Consider the following 22,562-nt stretch of genomic DNA (forward strand, 5'->3'; position numbering starts at 1 on the left):
CCTGGAGATCTTTGGTTGTGACATACCAAATCTGCTTATGATGTCATTTTCTTTATGTGGCTGCTAAGTGTCTGCATTTAATGAGCCATTCCTCTGACATCAGAAAGAGATAATTGTCTTTTCTGTGGACTGTGCCTTTGGAAATGTAACACAATGACTAAATATGGAGTGATAAAACATATTTTACTGCCTGTCCTAAGGATTTACAAATATGTTAGCTTTGCATCATTTTAAGATGAATTGCGTCTGTTCTTCACTGTGGGTCTTATGCTCCAACCTCATCTCAGCTGCAACCGCAGCTGAAAATGAGTGACAAAAACTGGACAAGATGGCAAGGATTTGATGCTGTGAATCTGTATCTACTATAATTATAGTAGGTTATCTTGGTTTTGCTCTTACACCTCCATCTAAAAAAGTAACAACAACAACAGAAGAAGACGTATAGGGGAAAAAACTCCAAGTCAATGAAAAAAACACGTATTTTCTTTTTCCCTGTAAGCATCAAGGACAATATGGTTCGACAATACGATGGGAAGTTTGTTTTTTCTTAGCATACAATTTAGATCCCTACTACCCAAGAAAGACAGAATGGAGCAGGTAGAATAGTGAAATCAGAAGGAAGCTGAAAAATTAAAATGGAGCATGGAGTGTAGATGTGGGAAAGGTACATAAGGGAGGCAGAGTAGGTGGAATCAAGAAATGACTAGGAAATAAAGAAGTCGAAACATCAGGAGTAAAAAGTGGAAGGGCAAAGACAAAGATAATGGTGGGGTAGAGAAACATGGGTTGTATGGAAAATGAAATGCCCTCTTACTCCTTGAGGCTTTTCTTTAAGGTCAGGATAGAAGAATCCCAGCACGAAACTGATGAGACTTGTGCCTTTTTGGATTTCATTGAAAAGTTCCCATGCTAGCTTGTCAACATTTTTAAACACTAAATTTACTTTTAAATACTTCCCTGCCCCTTAGTCCCAAAGAAAATGTCAGCTGAAAGGAAAAATTGTCTCATCCCAAACTGCTGGTAGTCAGGAAATATAAAAGTGACAGGGATGACTCATATCACATACGTCAGGCACAGTGAAAACAGAAGATACAAATGGCAAAATAGGAAGATGAATGTCGTGGGGTCTATTTGAAGTGTTTTAAATCTATAGTTTAGAAAACAGCAGGTGGGAAGTGGTGTCTAGAAATAACTAGCCACGGTAGGTTTTTGTTTGTTTGGTTTGTTTTTTTTTTTGTTATTGTTTGTTTGTTTGCAAATTGTATATTGCTTACTAGTTAAGATACAGCTATTTTGGTACAGAGGGCCAAAGACACACAAAAAAATAAAAATCCAAAGCTCAGAATGTTAAAGCCACAAACCAGCTGACACCTGTCCCCTGGGCATTCAGTTTTTCTTCTCTGAACAAATGCTAAACTGCTGCTCTATCACAGGGCAGTATTTTTGTCCTCATGCAAATACCTGCAAGTGTTGTTTGTACCACTTTTGTCCTGAGAAAGAATGGCAGATCGAGGTTTGGGAACCGGTCCTAGAGAAATGTGCACTGGCCAGTGAAAGAGCAAGCAGAGTTCTACAGGAGGTGCTGAATCACATGAGAGTAGCGTCTGAAGCAACACTAAGGCTATCCACCTTGTCTGCTCTTACCATTTCAGATACAAGGAAAAATACTATTATTTACTGATTCCTTTTACACATAAAAGACAGTCCCTGGAGTAACTCAGCCACCTGGGTTAATGCCAACTCAGGATGGAATTTTCTAGCCTAGTCCTAAAGCACTTCCTTCATACTTACTGTACACATGAAACCAACATGCTACTAAATCCACATTTACACTGCTGAGCACTGCTCAGAAATAAGTGCTCCTTACACATTCACCATGCCTTACATCTGTTTGTATTCAACATTCAACCCTACCTATTTTGTGAATCCCCAGATGAAAATAATCATTGAATAATTTATACTGGAAGGGACATGCTGAGCACACTCAATCCCATTGCCTATGTTGTAAGTAAAGCCAGTAACAGCCTTGGCCCTGCTATTTACCCCTCAGGCATGCCACTAGTAATCAGCTGGACCTTGTACTGCTGATCAACACACCTCGAGCCCAACAGTCCAGTCACTTATTGTCTACTTACCCAACCCAGATCTCACCAATTTGGCAAAAAGAACACTGCAGGAAACTGTGTCAAAGGCCTTGCTAAAGTCCAGGTATTCAGCTCCCACTACTCTCTCTTTCATCGCAGAGCCAATGATCTCATCATGGAGAGCAAGCAGATTGGTCAGGCACAATAACAAAATATTCCTTCTTCAAATAATCCTTGCTTCCTCTCTTCTTCTTGAGTGTAAACTAAATTGAAAGCCATATGTAATCCCAGATGTAACTTTGCCCACCAAAAGTGCACGGAATGCATTACTATTACAGACACCCAAAGTCTCAAGTTCAAACCTAGTATGCAATTACAGATAGCTGAAAGAATACAATCTTTGCTGAAAGATAATTTACAGTCAAGGACCAAACCTTAACATAAATGACTTGTGATTTCCTGTTACCAATGTAATACTATTTATTTTGGGAATGATTGTGTGAAGTAGTGTTTGCTTCATAAAAGGTAGTTGTTTAAGAGTCAGGTTACGGTTTTATATATCTAAAGATTCACAAGGCTAATAGCCTTAAAAAGAAATATCAATATATTTATTATATTTCCACATCCCCAAAGTGAAATAATCGTCAGTGCCATAGACTGATGATGTGATACTGATGTGTATTACAATCAAAGTTATAAAGTTACACATTTTTGCCTATCTACGCAGTAAACGAGTTTAAGCAATGGAAACTTGTATATGAGGGACTAAGACTTATGCTTCAGCTAGAAATGTTTGCCCAGGCTTTCCAAAACAGAGTCCTCAACAATCTCTTTCACACCTACAAGCACTCTTCCAGAGAGGCAGAACAGAAAGGTTATCTGTGTGATAGATGTGTTCTGCCCTCTGATGAACACAAATCATTACTGGTTTTAATAACGGATAATCTCCAGGGTACAGGCAGTGCTTTCTTTCAGCAGAGGTTTTTGTTGGCTCCATTGGCTTCTGGGGAACTTAGCAGCTACATGGCTGCTGTGAAGCCACTGCAAACCCATTATAGTTGGAAAATTAATCGTAAGATAACAATAAAAACAAACAACTTATTTCCTTCTTTCTCTCCCAGCTCAGTCAAAGGTATACAAAATACAGCAGGCCTGTAGAGAAAATGAGATAACTTGGTTTCTGCTGACCTGTCCTTATAAATTGTCTTTGACCTCAACAACGGAAGCAGACATGAAAATCTTCCTGAGTTCTCACAGACACTAAGGTACTGTAAAGATGTTTCACATCCAATTTCAGAAGAAATACTTCTTGGTCTGTTTTGTCCAGACCACTCCTTATTCACACACATTTGGCTAAGTGAAATATAAATAACTTTCAGCTACATCTATTCTACCTTAAAAGTTTTGTACAGTTTGTGCTGCCAGAGCTCAACAGATGTGTCAAGTAGGGTTATCTACCAGGACGTACTGGCAGTGATCTGAATGCTTTTGTAAGTCCTGATTTGTCTATGTGCAAGCGAAAACAGGCCAAACTCTAATGAATTATTAAAACTAAGATGTTCAGTACTCAGGGTCCAACCCAGCTCTCTGTCACAAAGCCTGGACAAACAAGGTCTAGCAGTGGCCTCCACACAATATAACTATGCCCATCAGTGGACATTCTGGGTTTAAATCCTTCTTGGAGATCAGAGCAGGCGTTTTGTCTGAGCTGTGATCAGAGGAATGGCAGACAGGGCCTGGCAGGTGCCTGTCCAGTTCAGGCTCCTCAAAGACAAAGGACAGACATAGTGGTAGTGCACACAACTTCCCAGCCTGCTCCTTGTAAACACTGTGATACCAGCAGAATACTTCTGGAGCTGAATGCAGAGCTTTGCCAAATTGAGACAACCTCATTAGACAGCCCCCTGAAGGGGGACTCTACAGCAACTTAAATAGGATCTAGACTTTATAATTTTTCAGAAGAAGTAAGGGACAAGTGATTGCCCTATGACAAGAGAGCAGTGACAGATCAGGTCATTGGTTTCCCTCCTAAACTTTTGGAAATTCAGTTTGCAAAATCATGCTCTAGAAGTACCCATCAAGCAAGCTGAGTTTTTCTGTAAACAAAAATGTGGTAGGAGGCAATAAGACATACTGATTCCTACAAATAAGCCTTTTCTGGGGTTATACCTGGAAAAAAAAAAAGAAAAAAGTGCTTGTAAGGCTATTGTAATAGGGGGAAATATGAAAGACTTAACTCAAAACAAAGTCTAGAAACAAAACACTGCAAAAAACATGCATATGGTTAAATAAGATTTTTTTTCATGTAATGTTGCCTTTGTAAAAGTGTCCAACATCAACAGGAAATATTTGTGTGTCTTTCAGGATCACTTGACTATATTTTCACAGTACTATCCTGTGTTGGTGCTTTTAGATTTAAATAATATGCAAAGCTGAGTGCTCTACAATGATTAGCAGGGGAATTTTCTTTTGAGTTTGTAGGTTCACTTCATTCCAGAACAGGAAGCAGTTTTATTTACTTGCTTAATACAGCATCAGCATGATGAGCAGGATAGCTTTCTAGCTGCAAATGAAAAGGTTCAGAGATTAGCACTTTCCCCCAATGGATGTTATGGCTCATATACCAAACAGCCTGAAATGGAGATGCTGGAGATGTTTCAGACCTTAAAAGTGTAAAGCTGTGTGTTAACTCAGATGAGTTTCGTATTTTATTACTACAGATAAAACATACAATTTAATTAAACGTGCACCTATAAAATGTAAGGTTCAGTTAACTCCTGGCTTTATTTTAATACAACCTACATAGGTAACTAATGGTAATGCTATGTAAAGAATGAATAGCTTTTCAAGTCATAAAACATCTTGCAGCTATATTGGTTTCTCAGTTTATAACAGCTACAATATAGAGCTCAGTTTCTGCTCACATCATCACTTAACCCTTCATCTTCTATGTTCTTCCTTACTTATCTACTCAGTTCATCTTTAGGCACCATAATACATTCATTAGCACACCTATTTTCTGTATCATAAGTGAATTTCAATCTGTATGTATTCAAATCCAAGGCTGAATTTTAAATACATTTAAAAGGATGAATATGCAGGTGGTGCAGTCAGAACACCAAGAGCGGCAGTACCAATGAAAGTAAATTTGGGCACGCCTTTTACCTGGGTGCATATTTGAAAGTCAAAGGAACTGAGTCACAAAACGTTTTCTTGTGTGTAACCAGATGCTTCCAGGATTCATCTTCTACTTTGGAATGCAATTTAAAAAAAGAATTTTTGGTCAACAAGACTGAGCAGGGTGCTTTTCATCTTAATGCTGGTATGACTTATAAATTCTGTTGTCAAAATAAAATCTAAAGCATTGCTGCTTTGCAAATATATCTCCACTTAGCAAGGTCAAGAGACATGATCTTCAATGAGTATAGGCAGAAAAAAAAAAAAAGAAAATGCTACAGCTGTTTTGAATTGAATCAATAGATGGATCATTCAAGAACTCCTCACACCAAGTACCTATACTGTTACCAGTCTATCAGACATTTAAAGTACCTATTGCTGAAAACAAAAAATGGCCTCCTTTCTCCAAGAACAGCAAGTTTTCTTTGCCAAGGTGGCCTTAAAATATCCTCTTTTCAGGTGCTCATTCTTTAATGATTTCCCCTCAAAAGTGATATTTCAACTTCAATAATTACTATATTTTTGTTTTTAGGGCAAAACACCAGTTAGCTTAAATTCTCCCAAATTCTGTTGGACATACTGAACACCAAGTAAAAAGGAAAAAAAAAAAGTACCTCTATTCCTTGAGGTAGTAGGTAGTACAAGACCATTTTATGCTTTACATCCTTTTGTCTGATTTAGGATGCTTCCTTAGCATATTCAGTAAGCAGCATCTCTGAAGCACAACGTTCTTCCTTCGCTTCTCTTTTCAGCGTTTCCTCCCTCATGTTTGGCTGGTTTAGAAACCTTCAGTATGCAGATGGCCAGCTAAGAGCTACAAGCACTTAGCTGACATACCCTGTGCCATGACTGACAGAGATGAAGCTCAGAAAGAGCACGCTTGCTCTCTGGAGATGACAGCCAGGGCAAGATGGAGAACATGGTGCCCTGCCTCTCTGGGGTTTGGGTACTAAGACTCCCCTATCTGCCTCCTGCAGCTTTCTTGCTCAGAACCAGGTCAGGCATCTCTACCTTGCGCATCAGTGTAACACCAGAGGCCTTAGTGTCCAGAGCAAAGCTCAGCTCTGGAGCTTTATGTTCACTTCAGAGGATGTGTTGGCCAGATATGCACGCGATACAATTCCTCTCCCGTACTGCTTGAAGCTCACACCCAGAGAGCTGGTGTCATCCTTACAATGTCATGCCTTCTTAATTTGCTTTGTTTTACGAAATTTATTTTGACATGTGGCAGAGCTGCCTAAATCTATGCCTCTCCCTTTATGTCATGTGGAGCTGAGCCATTGTAGAGACCTAAGGCAGATGTGGAACTCACCTTTTGTCCAGATGTATTAACCGTAATTACAACAACATCCATTCCTTTTGCTTTATGTATTAATTTGATCCTTGCTTGTTTACATTTTTTTTTTTTTTTTTTTGCCAATGGAATAATGCTGATTGACTCAAAGGGCAGCTCATCAAATAATTTTGTCATCTGAAGCTCCTCAGATTTCTAGTTTATGAACATATTTAATTAAGTTAATCAAAAGTAGACTCAATACAATTTACATGATAAAAAAGACATTACTGCATGAATTAAAACATTTTAGTTGACATCTGACAGATGTTAGAAGAAATGCATTCCAAGACTATATTGACTACATTATTCAACTACATTATTTTTCCTGAACCACAGAAAGACCAATCATCAAATTATCTGCCTTGTGACGGCAATAAAAAGCTGGTTCTTTAAAATATTTACATAAAAATCTTTCCTCAATCAAAATCATTGGTCAGTTTTGAAAGTCATGTCAAAAACCACAAAGAAATTCTAAAAAATAACTTCTATTGTAAGCTGGAAAAAGGTCTCATCAAAACTGAATTTTTGTGAGTGAAAACATGTAAAACAGATAAAGTCAAAACCTCCCTTATACCAATGCTTTATAAATGTTTAATTTCAAACCTGTGAGAACAGCTTTTATTGATTTGTCTTCCCTCTGGTGTGCCTTCCAAACCAAGCATCCACACACATGCACAGGGTTAGAAAAACAATTGTTGTATTCAGTAAACTCGGTGTCTTTCTTGCCCTCTACTTCCTTCCTCTGTCTGCAGCTTTCCTAGAGTTAAGTGATTGGGGAATTAGAAGCAACCGGAATGAAGGGCAGATAGATTTTTCCATCTGAATTAAAAACAAAGTGTTAGAAAAATCCCAAAGGAGAAAAGAAATCCATGTGAAAAGCAACCTTTTCTCCCCTGATGTTTCACACAAAGAAACATTTTCAGCGTGTTCAGTCCTAGCATGTTTGTGTATATAGCAATGGACTGAACTCTTGTTCTGCTGCTGCCTGCTCTCCAGAGCTTCAGATTCAGGTTGGAGAGGAGCATTTAGAGTAAGGCACAATGCCTATGAATAGGTAGCAGCTGCAAGCACCATAACCATTAAATAAATGAAAATGAACAATTTATGCTGTGTTTAAGTGGGATGGCAGAATTTTTACTACTAAATTTTGCCCTTTTTTTTAACATTACTAATAATCTGAAGATATTCACTTTTACCATAATTTTATTGTTTAATTTTTATAACAGCAGTTTGAGAACTTAAGATTCACATCTATTTTCATCAGAGCAGAGAAGGCTATCATTGAAATATTTTCCAAATCTTCGTGCTTCTAGAATAGGCGCAAATTTAGTCCTGTTTGCATGGTGCCCACTACACACAATCTAAGTCCATTTTTACTAATTTACCTGACCAAAATTTTAGTTTATTTTTCAAAAAACAGACTAAATCCTCTTCTTTCCCTTTGGACAGCTTACAGGCAGAAAGAAAGTAGGATGCTACTGTAGGCAGCCATTGTCAACAACTTTTCCTCTGAGTCATAACGCTTACAGAAGCCCTAATGAAGTGATACTCAAAGAATAGCATACCTCTGTGCTAATCCTTTTGGATGTACATCAGGCACTTCATAAACATTTGCATAAAGAGGCACACCATGACTGGTATTGTAAAGTATTATATATTATTATGTGTAATAAAAAGTCTGAGGATCAAAAGCCTCTCTAGCAACATCTCTCCCTTTTATTTGGTCTACAATGGAGATGTGCAAAAGCCATTTTCTTTCAGTTGGGTAGTGAAAGAAGAAAAAGGTTGCATATGCACATACAATTCAGATAAAATTTAAGATATTTAGATCTTTGTGTTACAGGATGGAAAATCTTCCAAAATTTTAGTGTTATTTATCATGACATGTCATTTGACACTGTCTGAATCCCCGTACTGTTGGGGATGGTATCCCTGACTCCGTACTTCCCAGAAGCCGAGGGTTGGAACATTCAAATAGGGATTTGAGCCATGGAATACAAAAACAACACTGCTACTACCCTCGGGTCTGCGAATCTACTTCTTCAGTTTTCCATTTCTACCTCTCTTTCCCCTCCCTTTATGTCTACAGATCAGCTCAAGGATCAGGAGATAGCAGACAGCATATGCTTCAGTTTGAGTTCACAGTACTGACAAACCACCAGAGCATGCCAGCTGTGTGACAGACAGACAGACAGACTGCCAGCCAAGGCCTGTGGGTGCTCTACACAGGCTGAGGCTTTTGCCAGTGCAAATCCATGTGTATGTGGGGAGCGGCGATCCTCTGTCAGGGGCTGTAAGAGCCCACATGGCCAAACACAGCCTCGCATACAAACCATCTGCTTTCACAGAGGTCCATGAGGTTTTCAGTATGGGACTCTGAATGAGACAGGAATTTCCTCCTGGCGCTCAGCACCAGCTTGCTGCCAGCAGCCATGGCAGCCCATGTCCTCCCCTACTGGAGCTGCCACCACCAGCACAGGACATGCACAATTTGGGGCTGACTATGGGACCCAATGCCCTTATCCTGGTGTGCCCCAAGTGGCAGAGGCTCCTGGTAGAGCCTCAGACCACTGCAAGGTCCTGGGCACCCGAGTCTGAGGAGGGAGGGCAGAAGAGGCCTGTGGTGGGCTGGGGTATGGCCAGGTTGGCGCCTTGCTGTTGGACTGCAAGACTGTTAGGGAGTAAATGTGGACCCAGGAGCAGCAGCACAATGCCAGGAGCCTTTCTGGGGGCAACCGTGGTGGAGGCTTTGGGGTGTGGGTGGCAGCCTGAGGGTGCTCCTCTGGGGTGTGCGTGGAGCCCTCTGGATACTCAGTGCTGTACACCCAGAGCGCTCGAGCTGAGAGCACCCTTAATAATTTAATTAAACAGCACAGATGTTATAAAAACCCTCTTTCATCACTCCCTGCTTTTCACTCTTCAGGTGTGTATTTAAGTGTACATCACTGTCCCATTAATTGCAATGCGATTAGTATCTGCCCGTCAGTGTGAGCAAAACACCTGTGTAATAACATTTACATCATTCCTTGTCTATAAGACATCTTGGATGATTACATACCTAGAGTGCTTTACTGAGTACGCCTGTGAAACAAATGTCCTGGCTGAGGCTCTCTAGACAGAAGACAGAAATCTTCCATTATTTTTCAAGAAAAATGCATCACATACGTATTCTGAAAATCTGAGCCCCTGTGGCTATGCTACAAGGCAGCAGTTTTGAACCTCACTGGAGTGCTGATGGTAAATAGAAAGTTACTTGCATGGAATGCCTGAGCAGTACCCATAATATTGAAAAAAAAAAAAAAAAAAAAAAAAAGCTCACATTCATTACAACAGCTTCTTAAGTAGAAAAGTCAATTTTGCAGCTGGTAGCTGGCTTACAATTTTTGAAAAAAACTTTTCTTGGATTAAGAAGGAAACAGTACATAACAAAAGTCAACTGGCACATTTTTCTTCATTTCATATACCAGTGCATTTATATAAATGTCCGAGTCATTTCTTTCTTTTGTGGGCAGTTTGCAATTCACTTATTTGCTCTTTTTGGCTCCTCCCTGTTATGTGACAACAGCCTAAGAACATTACTTTTCCCTTTATCGCTTTCCACTGTGTTGAACAAATGGCTGCAGCTAAGTATGAACAAGAAATATTTCAGGGCTGTTTGCTTTTCTTTTTCTTTCAAGCTTTTTTCAGAATCATCCATTGTCCCTTTTTAATTCTATTTGTAAGTTTTACAAAGACTAAAATGAGTTCTTAATCTTTACCAGATGGCCTCTGGAAAAATACCAGTGTTGTTTTTGTAGCATTCAGGACACAAATACTTGGTGCCTCTGAGCACACAGGTGCTCCTGCTAAAAGCCCTCATCAGCTTCCATTGAGAATCTCAGCCAGGGGACTATCAAATACAAGGGCTTATTTGGACCCGTGGAAGGTATATTCACAAACGATACTAAGGCAGTTTGGGGCTCTAATGGTTAAAAGATTTAATCAAGTCATATAAACCCCTTGAGGCAAACTATACTGACCACAGAGCAGGGACGATAACTGACTACTAACAAGTGAATGCTTTTGTTCACACACACGTGAAAGAAAGTAACACTGTTTTTCTTAATAGTATTGTGAAACTAAAGTATATTCTTATTCAGAAGATTGAAGATAATATACTGCTAATGGTTTATAATTAAGATCTCATAGTAATCAGGCTGTGTATCAGTGTGTTGTAAACAGATCTTCTGAAGCACATGAAGAAAAATACCCGTGTATTTATAACACAAAATAGGAATGCTACCACTTCAATAGCTGCAAGGAAAAAAAAAAGTGCATGGAGGAAAAAGGAGAAAACAGTCTACTGAAAATCTTTAGAACAGATATATTACTGGTATAACTTTGTTAAGATCAGTCACATCAGGAATGGAGTGGCTCATTGAACACAAATGATGGGGAAAATTAGGTCTCATATTTTTAATAAAAGGAAAAAGCAGACTATCCTTAGTTGAGAATGAGTGGAATGAAGAGGCTCAGAGTGGGAAAAGCTCATCCCTTCTTTTTTATTGGATGCTTAGGAAAATAGATTTATTCTGGGAGCTGATCATGGTAGAATCTGCTTGTGTATGCTTCATAAACCCCACATCACTGGGTCCCAGCTCTCCACTCCAGTGTATTTCATAAGCAAAGCAAAACAGAAGCTGTCGCTTGCAGTCTTGCCACACTATGAAGCTACCCAAATAGAAACCACCCTCCTGTTGTCAAAGGCTAGCAAAATATTTACTATAATTTCACCATAATTCTGTGACCAACAACAGCAAACTTAGATTATAAAAAAAAATTAAGCGACCATAAAGTGCAGGAGCTGAACAACTACTTGGACTCACTTCCCTTTCTTAAAGCAAAAACAAACAGCTTCGTGAGTGTTGGGAAGATCTAGCATAACAAGTCATTGTTTGAGTCATCATTATATGATGTTTTTCACAAGTCTGAATAATTTCATAATAAGCAGTAAGGAATCAGAGCAATGCCAGCAGGATTCTAATAGCTGCATTGAGCTTAAAATTCCTGTACCTTGCAAGGTATACAATTCAGCAGAACAAACAAATTTTGATGTATGCCATCCTTACATTAATTATGTCTCACCACATCTGCCAGGGCAACAGTGCACATTGGGGGCCTGAGGTATTTTTCTTCTTCCTAGAGTATACTGGTTACTCAAAAGTAGCACACATGGTGTGTAGGAGGCTGTTGTGAGCTGTTTCATCCCTGGCCTGCACATGGAAGTCAGAGATTATCATGCTAAAATTATTGCTCTCAAGCAATGGGAGGATAAGGGCAAACTGGGAAAATCATGTCACACAGGTAATAGCATCTTTCTAACAGAACTTCATCCTTCAATTCCTAAACTATTAGTATTAAACATTTATAAGTGTGTTATAAATGAAATTGTTATTTGCAGAGACTTTTTTTTTCTAGTTAGGCAGTTTAATAAATCAATGAATTAGCAAACAGAGGGAAACGGAAAATAAATTAGAACATCATACTTGTGTTTACATTAAATGGTCACTTGTATTAATGTTTATAGATGGTTTATCAAAGGGCAACATCCCAGTTATTCATAAATATTAATGAAACTTTTGTCCTTTAATTTCTATAAAGATGTTTGCCCATAATATAACTTGAGTACAATTTTGAAGGATGTTTTGAGAACATTAAGGAGCTGAAATAGGAGAAGAGCACTGAAAAGAAAGGAAGAATAAGTTACAAAGAAGACATGTACCTGTGTTTGTAAAGACAACCACCCAGCAAAATATCAACAGATATTATTTTACGTACTGCCATTAAATCAACTATAAATCCATCCTTACTTGCATCTTATACCCTTACCCCAGTAGACACTCTCAGAAGGCACCTGACAGCCAATGGCAGACGTGGATGTGTTAAGACTGTAGCAGCTGCAGGCTTGGTAAAAAATGGGATGCTGTTACCACCCTTTGTCACACAAACTACCAATAATCCAGTTCTGCAAGGGCCTTTTCAGCCTGTTTGCTTCACAAGAAAGAGAAAGGCCTGATCAACAGGATAATGGCTGTTATCCAAGGGAGAAAAAAGGGAAAGAAAGCTCCATCTGGAATCTATGGTGATTTTCAGGATCCGTCTGAAGAGAGTCCCAAGCAGCTTGGTCTGATCCCAGAGCTAGTCCTGCAAAGGACTCCTGAGAGCTCCTCTCCTCACCTAAGAGATTCCACGAAAAAGGAAGCATAGGGGCAAGGAGCCACAATCCCTATCCCTGTTGATGGAACTGTGGAAGACCTAAGAAAGCAAGTGATATAGGTAACTGTATAACCAAAGTAGTTGTATCTCTGAAAAAGAGGAGAGTACACGTTCATTATCAAAAACTTTCCGCACTCACCAGTTAAAACTTGCAACAAAACACACAAAAACAGCTATTGAGCAGTTCTTTTTTTTTTTTTTTTTAAAAAAAGCAAACAAAAAACAACAACAACAAAAAAACCATCAACAATAAAAAAAAAAAAAAAGAAAACAATTCTTTGTTCTATTCTTGCAAAGTAACAGAGAGAACTACTATTAAATTTGGGATCCTAACCAGAGGAAGACACGCAGCTGTGAGTAAACCCCAAAGCCCTAAAGAAAAGCAGAATATCTGATATGTCCTTGTTATTTTATTTAAGGTTATGTTTAGACAGAATACAGACTGAGGAGCTGTATAGTTTTTGCATCCCCTCTGTGGTATCCAGCACTTCCTACAGCAGCGTGTGAGAAGCCAGACTGTATCCCTACTCCACTGAGGTCAAGTGCCTAGAAATCCACTGTAGCAGCATCCAGATTGTGGGGACACTGCAGTCTCAGTGCTTTATGACAGCAACACTAATAACAACAAACTACGTTCTATCCTCCCACATGCAAAACTAAGTTTTTAATGTAAAACAGCATTTACTTCTAGTCTGCATAGGTAAGTAGGAACTGGAGTTTAATTATCCCCACTTTGTGTTGCACAGAATAGCTTCTAGGTAGCTGAAATATGCTCTGTGTGCTAAACATTGCTATGCTTTTCTTATAGATATGCTATTTAATTGGATTCCCTGTCCTACTGTAGCTTAGCTCTAGAGTCAGAGGTGACTACTGTTGGAAAATCAAAAGGTAAAGCAGCTTTTCTATGTAATATATAGCACCTCAGCGATCTTTTCTTTTGGAATGAGATATAAAAAAAACTATTTAACTGACTCATATCATGGTTGGTAGCTGAAGCTAGAGAAATTCAGAAAAAAAAAAATCTCACTAAGTGAAGGGTATTTATTTTCCATCCAAGCAAATCTGTAAATCAACATTTAAAACTAAGAAGACACATTCAGACAGAAGGTAAGGTTTTCATGCAAAAACCCTTTGGTTAACTTGTGGGCTGGACTGTGCAAGATAGCAAATTATGCTAGTAATGCCTCCCAGTACATTAGTCATTTTGCTAGCTGCAGTGTTAACACCTCTGGGCCACTACCACTGAAGCCTGCATGACAAGGAACTTCAGCTGGAAACCAATAATCAGTACTTTTCTTCACAGACTGATCTGTTTTTTAAACCTAAGCGCTGAAACAAATAGATCGATTTGCTACATGTCCAAATCTTTCTAAGCCCTCTCTTTTCCTTGTAAGAGCTCCTTTCCTATTCAGTCAGTGGGCATCTCCAAATAGGTCTCCTAGTCAAGCAGTACAAATAACCTTCCTCTGATTTCTTTTTGTCCTCATCTTATGGAACCATGCACTGACTTTTTAATTGAGATCCAGGTTCCCTGCAGACTTTCACCATGTTGCATAAACTTTTGTGTGGGCAGACTTTCATTATTCATAGCTCTGGGTTAAGTCCATCTTCATTAGTGGATGTTAAGCCACAAACAGAACTTTTATAACTTTTGTATGTTTTTTTTTTTTTTTCTGCTTCTAAGAGTCTTTAAGTGTATTTTGATCTTTTATGTTAGCGCTTTTTGTGTTAAGATTAAATTCTAACTTTGGGGCAGAATTTGTTCCCACCTGCCCTGCTGTAGAGAATTTTGATTGCATGTTGATATTTTTGTAACTTAAGCACTAAATACCAAAGACATGCTTTCTGAAAGCTCTTCTGTGCTAGGGCAAATTATTGTGATAGCAACAAGAGCTTTTTACAATTATTACAACATTAAGCCTCATAGAAATCATTTATTTGTACTTAACTCTGAAGAACTTTGTCTGTCTGCCTCTGTTTCCTAATGTGAAAATTGGAGATACTTGGTGCAGACTTTCATATTCTGCTACAAAAGGCAATTCGCAATGTTTCATTTAATTCTTTTCTTCAGTGTTCCCAATTTCTTCAAGAGTACTTCTTGTCCCATTACTTCTGAATATAGAAGAGCTGTAATTCCAATGTAGTGGTCATGCCTCAAGTTTCCTACTTCATACAATATGATATAAAAGTTAGAGATCTCACAGAAATGCTTTGGTTTAAACCATTAATATTATAGATCCTAGCAAATATACAATTTTAGGATAGATGACGACTAGAAATTTATGAGGATGCAGACGTACATGTATTTTCTTCAATAGTATAAAAGTTGCATAACAGACTGAGATTGCTGCAGTCTTCCCACCTCCTCCCCTCCCCCCACCTTTTCCTCTTCATGCATCATGGTTTATCACCATCTCAGAATTTCCCATGCAATGGGTAAGACCATGTTTCAACCCTGAAGAGCACACTGATCCCCTTTTGTGCAAGATGCCCTTCCTGGTGCAGGTGTGCCACCAGTTGCAATGACATGCCTGAAAAGGCAACCGATATAAAGAGAGCACAGATGGCAAGAGAGATCTTGATCCTCTTAAAAGCTTGTCAAATAATTCAGAATTTTTGCCTCAGAAGCTTTGCTTCTAGAGAAACTGTAGTTTTAAAAGATATGATTCAGTCTGCATACCTGGCTCCAATACTATGATTCAGCTGAAAATATTTAAAATAGGAAAGTTAAAGTAGAGCTTAAACACCACTATTGAACTGGACACTTCTAAAGTAGATGCAAACCACCTCCTTTGTTTCCATCTCTGTATCAGTATCACTGATGATTTAGCAAAGTAATTAAACTATGCCTAATTTTAAGCATGTGAGGAGTCCCATTGGGTTCAAAGAGATCATTCATATGCTTAAGTACATTGCTGAATCAGTGCTGAAATAAAAATAGTTACATAATTACAGGATTATATGAACATAGAGTTGCAAATGTGATGTTTAAAAGAGAAAGGCTAATTTACAGGATGATAGGAACATTTAATTGCAGTTTAGAGATGGAAGGAAATCCACAACCATAAATGATGGTACAAAACACAGCATGTCTTTTACAATCACTGTGGTGTCTTTAACTTGGAAAGTTTAAACTAAGAATCCAAGCAGGTGTATGAACAGCAGAGTGCTAAAAACATTCTCACGCACAGCTTTTGTATATTCCATCCTGTACCTGTAAAGCACTTTAATGTAAAATATCTGCCTTGCTACATTCTTGGCTTTTTACACTTATCTAACATCAATTTCACCCCACCGTAATACTCAGGTGGTAATTCTGAATTATTTGACAAGCCATTCCATTATCTCAGCCACAGGAGCAGAAATCTCTACCAGGCTGCTGGGCTATGCTATTTTTTCTTCTTCCCTAGTCAGGTATTGCTGATAAAACCTAGCTTAGCACTTTTTTTTTTTTTTAAATAATATATAGTTTTTTTTTTTTTCATTCATGCAAGCAGATTTTAGGGATTTATAATCCAGAGGAGGATCCAGAACCAAGCACCATGTATCTGCCAATTTCAGAAGTCTCCATTCAGGTGGTAGGGTTGCCTACTTTACAGTGCGATGATGGGCAATGTGAGGGCCTCCCACCGCACACAGTGCCCTTCTCTCATAAATTCCAACTTCTTCCTCCTACAGGGAAGGACAAGTTGCTCATGAAACATTTGAACTTTCTCTATTGCAGATTGTGATGCGATGTGTTCAGACAAAACCTTCACAGGAACTGCTTCAGGCCAGCACAGCCTCCATACAGTGAGGGCAAATGCATCATCTGCTGTCCTAACACAAGTAGCCCTGTTTGCATTTCAGATCCTTCAAATGTGATCCAAAGATCAGGTATGCAAAGTATTTCTATTCTGAGTCCTATCCCCCTCTTGGTTTTGCATCCCTGAGTTGTGACTACAGAGAGTTTTCTCCCTCTCACCTGTTTATAATCTCCAGCCAGCTTCTGAAGGTCTGAATGGAGAGGTCTACAGTTATTCATTGAAAGAATAAGAGAATATGCCCGGCCTGCTTTCTGAACTGCCTAGCAGGCCACATGCTGCTCTCAATCATATCCAGTTAAGTCAGTAAGGCTGCATCGATATAAGCCTACATTCTGACCTCAGCTGTAGTTTTGTACACACCCAGCTCCCTCAGCTGAATAGCTAGTGACTGTAGAGGAGGTCAGACATGTCTAACAATATTAGCAAAACTGGAAGCTGCTTTGTAGTTGTGTATAAAAAGTTTACAAGGCTGTGCTTGTCTTCCTCTTTAAAATTTCTCACTACTTCACTCCCCAATGCCATTCCACCAGATGCAGCAATTTTTCAGGGGATGGCAGTTCAAATGCAGATGGGCCACTGCTCTGCAAATCAATACAGGTTGGAATAAATCTAGTTAATCTATATCTGTGTGAGGGTAATAAGATAGGCAAAGCCCACAAGAAAAATCTACTGTGTTAAGAGGAAGTAATTGAGACACTCCTTATTTTGTTTGGTTAGCAGGCTGAACAAGTTTGGGGTGGTTTTATGAGGATGCCTGAAGTGCAATACTTTTTTATTTGCTCTTCAATTCCATGGTGCAGCGGCTCTAAAAGAGCACAGTGCTATCAAGCAGCCCAAAACAGTAACAAATTCACAATAAAGATGTAAAAATCACATCAACGCGAAATATTCTTGTAGGAAAGCTTGATAGTGTTAAGCTATATTATGCCTCACAAAACACTTTTCCAAACAAACTTGCAGAAATACTACCAGAGATCACCAAGATTAGTGAAAACATAACTTTTCTGCGGTAAGACAAATATTCAAATCTTGCTGATAGATGCAATATATTGGAGCTTTATGCTTTATCCGATCAAATAATGTGATTTAAACAGTGAAAAACTGACACCAAAGTTACTCTTTCATAGTCATTGTTATGCTGTTACGACTTCAGTACCCTTTGTTTCTGAAATAATGTAGGATCACATTCAATTCTAGGAGCTTCTGGAGCTGCAGACTGGTGGCTGCACTATAAAAATAAACTGCTGTGCTTGATGCTCACCTCACACCATTATGCGATAACAGATGATTGAGGGTTCATTTAATCTAGCCAATGTAATCCCAGTATCAGGAATAGTTATTGGCACTTCCCAGCATAAGCACTGCTGATGAGTACTTTTGATGAAGCATGTCATAAAACCTTTGCCAACTTTGTCCACTTCCTGGTGGACTTGAGCTCCTGAAGAAATTGTCCAAGAATCTTTTTTGCTGTTTCTCTCCTGACTTACATCCTTTAGACAACATAAAATGGTTATGAATGAACTGCCTGTTATCCTTGAAGAGGGAGGGAAATTAAAAAAAAGGTTCAAATCTAGAATCCATCAGTAGGAATTTCTCAGCAGGGTTGCTCTCTGGCAGCTCATGCAAGCCCCTTCCCACAACCCCACAAACTGTACAGCAGCTCAGCAAGAGCTGTCTCCACATCCCCAAGCACACATACCAAGATCTTTATCATAATGTGAAGAAACTCCTTAGGTTTAAAACTTATACCCAACCCAGTAAATCTTAAAACAGCCTAACCAACACAGGAACAATACCTGGGGAAGTTCAAAGGAAGTGGTTTTCAATTTTAAGAGTTCCTAATCTTCTGATATTTTCCCTAAAAAAAAAAAAAAACAAAAAAAAAAAAAAAAAAAAAAAACACAGTGGCAGTATCCTTATCTTGATTACAGGAATTACTATTCTAGCAGCTGGCAAAAGAAATAAAATGTCTTTGGTTGGTCATGAAACAAGAGGAAGTTTTGAGAACAATCACAGCTGACTTCCATAGCTCACATTTAAAATAGTGAATAATTCCCTGCAGCCTGAGATTTGCAAAACACTGAACAGAATTAATAAAAGTGAAAAACAGTTAATTTCAATTCATCCAAGCAAGCAGTTCCTTTCAATAAAAATATGTAGTGCTTATGCTTCATGAAAAAAGGAAAAATTTAATGAGCTTCACTTATAAAGTGGGTGTGATTTTCACTTTGTGAATGAAGTCAAGCATACCGCATCTTCATAGTGGGCTCTGATGTTAAGTACTCCCTTAGGCCAGTGTCAGTGTTCTGCTGTCCCAGAAATGTTCATCCCAAAGAGAACCTTATTAGCTTGGTGTTTTAAAGGAGAGTTGTAAAGGTTTTTGGTTTTCCTAATTATCTTTTAAAAGTTAAAAACATACACTAGGTTATCATGCAGTAAAAAACATACCCCTTTTGTGCTACCATTTTTTAATCTGATATTGACTAAAGAAGTCATTTTAATTAAAAATCAGCAAGTTACAAACAAATCTCCGAAAGCTACAGAATTCAAGCCAAGAATGCATACAAAAATCATAACCTTGTAGTTCTTTGGTTTATTTCAGTAAACTCTGATCAAAATCTTCCTACACATTATGCACTTGGCTTACTAGTGGAACAGTCCTACTTTCTTTCTGCAATCAGATATACTGGAATTCATTTCTATGGCAAAAGCATTCACTGTAAGAAGAAAAGGAAATTCATGACTTGAATTTTTTTTTTTTTGCTCTAACTTAAACATACCATGGCATGTAATCCTATCATCAAATATCAACGATCTGATTACTGAACATCAAATGTTTGATATAAATTATCTTCCCTCTGTGTAAGAGAGAGGTTTTCTGCTCTGTGATTAGGATACTTTAAAAATAAAAAAACAAATTTTGCAAAAAAAATCTGGTATTTCCATTTTTAATGAGCTTTTATTATCCTCATGAGAATGATCCTGCACAACGGCAACTGACTGCAGAATCATTTAACTGGCTATCAGTGAAACCCTTCTAACTTCGCAGTTACTTCTGATTAGCAAAGGGCACTTAAGGAAACATGATCACGAACTTTACTTGGGAATTTTTGCTCCAGATTTCAGTTTGACAGAAGTGAGCAATGCACCAGGAGCTGAAGGGTAGTACGGAAGAGCACAGATAAAAAGGACCTTGTTCCTATTTAAAGCAGGCCAATTTCTCCATTTTTATACACCTATTTTTGAGGGAAGATTAAAATCATTTAAAAAACACTGAGACAAATAAAAGCCCTTTATTATTGCTAGCCACATCCTGCCTCCTAAATCATACTTCCATTTCCTTTAGATATCTGTCAAAGATCAGCTACCATCTCAGCAAACAAAAAACAGACTCCCAAAGCCAACACAGAGGGGCTGATCATGCAGGTCCACTGCGTTCCTGGGCTCCAGTGAGTTTTTATTCCCATCTTCAAGAGATGAATTAACCATGGTTGCTGCAGGGCAGTAGCAGAGCAGGCATCAACAGCCAGTGACATCCCAAAGCAACATCCCAGTGCAAGTTCAACCTGAGCATTTTCCAGGAAAAGCAGAAGCAACTTGTGACAAACTTCCCCTAAGCAAGATACATCTCAACAGCCAGGAGCTCTCCCTCTAGCAGTTCAGAGTCCATCTTTCCTGGGTTTTGACAAGCTATCAGTATTCTTCTGGCTTTGTATTATATCTGGCTGTCTGACAGCGTCTTTGGGAGACAGAGTGAAGCTCTGAGCACAGCTAGGCAGGAGCTAAATGGTGCATAAAACACCGTAAATTCTCTCATGAACACACTGATAGACCAGGCAGCAGGTCCACCTGAGCAGCAGATGAGAGCTGTGAAGAGTCTTGGGGTTTTATCTAGAAACTGACTGACAAAGTTATTCCCTTTCAACTGCAGACAAAGTTTGAGAGGAAGCTGAGGCTCTACATGGGCAAAAGAAAGGCCAGAGCTCCTTCTAGGTTCTTTCCAGGAAGAATGCTATGATCTCAGACCCAGTAGACCACAAGCACTCCAAGGCCCTCTTCTTCAGGCATAGATATAAGAACATATTACTAGCAGCAGAAAAAAATAAAATAGCAATTGTGTTACAAGGACACCACTCACATCCTTGTATTTCAGGACTAATGAAATAACTTATGAGTAAAGGTATACATTTAGAATAGAGACTACATACTTGTACAATATACTTCACTTCTAGGTCAGCTGTTACTTTGCAGTCTTCTGCCCAACTCCTGTCCCAAATAGAGATTCCTTCTTTGAAGCTTAAGATGTTCAGCTGATTTCTTACTTCTGTAGGGTCACGCATTGAAGCAGCTTTGTCAGCAGCAGTGTTCCTCAATCCATTTTACCCTGGTATTCCTTTAGGTATATCCTCCAACAGCTCTGAAGAGCTCTCTTGCATACATGTATTCCTTCTAAGCAATATTAATATAGGATGGTCATATGAAAACGTAATGCAAATGGGAACATCCTGCAAAATTGACCAGAAGGCAAGAAATATTTTACTGAAGTCCTGCAAAGTCCCTTCAGTAAGACTCGCAGAAGCTCAGTCAGCTTTCTCTTAAGGTCTGGACATCCTGCTTTTTATGGCTGACCAATAGAGATTTCCAGGAACATTAAGTCACATCCTCCTGGTTCTTCAGCTTTTCTTAACATAAACTGTCAGAAATTCCCACTTCATAAGTGTACTGAGAAACTAAACCCATGCTTATCAGGCAGGCACTAGACATTGAATAGATGAAGTTCATGCATGTTGAAAGCGGGTAGCATGACTTTCTCTCCCTCAAAAGTACTCAGCAATGGTACCGAGTTCACATCAAACAGTTCCACACAGATCAGGTTTGTCTTTGTAGCAGCTTGCAAAGAGTTTACACTTAAAAAAATAAAAAGCTAATAACACTATATTGGCAAATACACTTTTAGAAGGCTTATACATATTTGAATGAAGGATTTTCAAATCATTAAATGCAATGCATTCCTGAAGAAAATATCTCCTGATCACCTCTAGAAATAGCTGATATGAGGCTGAGAGCAAATTGGCACAGATCAGGTTAAAGTAGGATTTGAAACCAATCCAGGTACACTAGTGCAAAAGGGTATATGTTCACCCTCACGCTGAATTAAAGTGTGTCAATGTTTTTAACCTAAGTTTTTGCTTCTTAGCAAGAAGGCATCAACAAATCAGAAACACTAAATGCAAAACACTTCTATGAATTTATAAATAGGTCTTCTACATGACACATTAGATTATCAAGTGGTAGATAAAATCACATCAGCTTGTGCAAGATTGTTTGCATACTTTGAATCTTTTATTTTTAAATTAGGTTATCAGATTTGGGAAAAAAATCCAAATAGATTAAAGAACATGTAAAAGTGATTAACACAATAATAGTCAAATGCTCCTTTAAGGTGTTACTTTTATGAGTCCTACTGAAAAAGCTGGAGTGTGACTTGGCTGTCTCACAGTCCCTCAGTGCTCCTCCTTTATCCCAGGATTATTTTATTGGAAATGAGAATTCATGAGAGAGTCTTCAGTAAAACTGACATTTTCAAAACGTGCAGTTTTGGATCCTACAAGGCCTTCAGCAGGCATCTGACTTTCATGCTGAGCTCAAGAGAAAAGCTGCAGACATGGCCAGTGGGAAGATTAATCTTTCAAGGGACTTTTCTATAAACAAATAAGGGAAGATGTCAGCACACATTTCATATCTGTTTATTTTACAATTAAGATTAACCAAATAACATTGTACCATATGCTTAAAATAAAGAATTTTATGTTGAAAACAATATTATTTTAACTGAGAAAACATCTATCTCTGCTACTGTGTTCTGTACATACATATGCAGGATACAGGTCTGATCAGTGGCTC

General features: G+C 38.6%; 1 long non-coding RNA gene across 1 annotated transcript in view; it reads right to left on the reverse strand.

The window, feature by feature from the left end:
- LOC309891757 overlaps positions 1-20,886 on the reverse strand; it is a 34,147-nt gene extending 13,261 nt beyond the window's left edge. Inside the window, exon 1 of the long non-coding RNA XR_014319555.1 lies at positions 20,867-20,886. This is a non-coding gene — a long non-coding RNA (uncharacterized lncRNA). The remainder of the gene's footprint in view (positions 1-20,866) is intronic.
- Between the last annotated feature and the right edge of the window lie 1,676 nt (positions 20,887-22,562).

The sequence above is a fragment of the Aythya marila genome (assembly GCF_965140915.1).
Source record: "Aythya marila genome assembly, chromosome: 1".
Taxonomy (NCBI): Eukaryota; Metazoa; Chordata; class Aves; order Anseriformes; family Anatidae; genus Aythya; species Aythya marila.